Raw genomic sequence first — 2,873 nt, forward strand, 5'->3', positions numbered from 1 at the left:
ACGGCGTCACGGCTGCGGCGTGTGCACGGCGTTGGTTTGACGCAGAAGCATATTTCAGCCTTAAGAAACCTGGGTGTTGTGTTTGACAAAGACATGTCATTAGTGCAACACTGCAAACAGCTGACAAGGAATTGCTTCTTTCATCTGAGGAATATTTCTAAACTCAGGAAAATGTTGTCGCAAAATGATTTGGAGCTGGTCATTCACGCATTTGTGTCTTCGCGTTTGGACTATTGTAACAGTTTGTTCTCTTGTCTAAACAAGAAGGAACTGTCTCGTCTGCAGCTTGTGCAAAATTCTGCAGCAAGAATTCTGACCCGCTCAAATAGGAGGTCACACATAACCCCTATTCTCAAAGCTCTTCATTGGGTGCCAGTTTCCTCTAGGGTCAATTTTAAAATTCTGGTTTTAACTTTCAGAGCTTTGCATGGTCAGGCTCCACCTTCCATCAGGATCTGATCCAGCCCTACACCCCAGCTCGGGCTCTGAGGTCTGTGGATCAGAACCTGCTGATGGTTCCTCGTACTCGCTTCCGGACCAGAGGACCGATCCTTCCAGGCCATTGCTCCCAGGCTTTGGAACGATCTTCCGCTCTCTCTGCGTTACATGGAGTCTGTTGACTCCTTCAAAAGGCAACTAAAGACCTTTTTATTTGTGCAGGCTTTTGCCTAATTGTCTTGGGGCTGTTATGATCGTAAATGTGTTGTCTTGGCCTTTTAATCTCAAATTTGTATGTATCTTTTAACTGTGTTTTTATTTTAACTGTGAAGCGCTCTGTGACCATGGTCTGTGAAGGGCGCTGTACAAATAAACTTACTTACTTACTTACTTACATCTTCATAGCAAAGGATGACGACGTTGCCAACTTCGTCCACGACATCCAAAGCAAAACAAAACATGTAATATAGCATTTTTATATATATCTAAGTCAATACGTTTCATTTCCATCTAACAATAGCCTTTTTTATTATTTTTTAAGGCTTCAGGTAGGGCCATTTGTGGAGGAGAGAGGTCGGCTGCCAGAAAGACCTCCCAAAGATCTGCCAGCAAGCTGGATGAGGAAGGACTGGAAATAGCTGTCCATCGACATGGCGTGCTGCTTTCTGCCCTCAACATGTACAGGGGAGAAATATTTGCATACCCGCTGTATTTGCAAAAGAAGCTGGCTGTTAAAAGTGCCACATTTTTTTGCATGGATGTCACATGCAAATATTGGCCTTACCTCCAAAAAACTTACCTACAGCCCCTGCTCATTATGTAACCAGTAAGTAACCAATAAGTAACCAGTTAGTAACCAGTAAGTAACCAGTAAGTAACCAGTAGGTAACCAATAAGTAACCAATAAGTAACCAGTAAGTAACCAGTTAGTAACCAGTAAGTAACCAGTAAGTAACCAATAAGTAACCAGTAAGTAACCAGTAAGTAACCAGTTAGTAACCAGTAAGTAACCAGTTAGTAACCAGTAAGTAACCAGTAAGTAACCAGTAATTAACCAATAAGTAACCAGTAAGTAACCAGTAAGTAACCAGTAAGTAACCAATAAGTAAACAGTAAGAAACCAATAAGTAACCAGTAAGTAACCAGTAAGTAACCAATAAGTAACCAGTAAGTAACCAGTAGGTAACCAATAAGTAACCAATAAGTATCCAGTAAGCAACCAATAAGTAACCAGTAAGTAACCAATAAGTAACCAATAAGTAACCAGTAAGTAACCAATAAGTATCCAGTAAGCAACCAGTAAGCAACCAATAAGTAACCAATAAATTCAAAGGTAAAACCAGTAAGTAACCAGTAAGTAACCAATAAGTAACCAATAAGTAACCAATAAGTATCCAGTAAGCAACCAGTAAGCAACCAATAAGTAACCAGTAAGTAACCAGTAAATTCAAAGGTAAAACCAATAAGTAACCAATAAGTAACCAATAAGTATCCAGTAAGTAACCAGTAAGTAACCAGTTAGTAACCAGTTAGTAACCAGTAAGTAACCAGTAAGTAGCCAGTAAGTAACCAATAAGTAACCAATAAGTAATCAGTAAGTAACCAATTAGTAACCAATAAGTAACCAATAAGTAACCAGTAAGTAACCAGTTAGTAACCAATAAGTTACCAATAAGTAACCAGTAAGTAACCAATAAGTATCCAGTAAGCAACCAGTAAGCAACCAATAAGTAACCAATAAATTAAAAGGTAAAACCAGTAAGTAACCAATAAGTAACCATTAAGTAACCAGTAAGTAACCAATAAGTAACCAGTAAGTAACCAGTTAGTAACCAGTTAGTAACCAGTAAGTAACCAGTAAGTAGCCAGTAAGTAACCAATAAGTAACCAATAAGTAATCAGTAAGTAACCAATTAGTAACCAATAAGTAACCAATAAGTAACCAGTAAGTAACCAGTTAGTAACCAATAAGTTACCAATAAGTAACCAGTAAGTAACCAATAAGTAACCAGTAAGTAACCAGTTAGTAACCAGTAAGTAACCAATAAGTAACCAGTTAGTAACCAATAAGTAACCAATAAGTAACCAATAAGTAACCAGTAAATAACCAGTTAGTAACCAATAAGTAGCCAGTAAGTAACCAGTTAGTAACCAATAAGTAATCAGTAAGTAACCAATAAGTAGCCAATAAGTAACCAGTAAGTAACCAGTAAGTAACCAGTAAGTAACCAATAAGTAACCAATAAGTAACCAGTAAGTAACCAATAAGTAACCAGTAAGTAACCAATAAGTAACCAATAAGTAACCAATAAGTAACCAGTAAGTAACCAATAAGTAACCAATTAGTAACCAATAAGTAACCAGTAAGTAACCAATAAGTAACCAGTAGGTAACCAATAAGTAACCAGTAAGTAACGAATAAGTAACCAATAAGT

The sequence above is a fragment of the Cololabis saira genome, chromosome 16 (assembly GCF_033807715.1).
Source record: "Cololabis saira isolate AMF1-May2022 chromosome 16, fColSai1.1, whole genome shotgun sequence".
NCBI classification, from domain to species: Eukaryota; Metazoa; Chordata; class Actinopteri; order Beloniformes; family Belonidae; genus Cololabis; species Cololabis saira.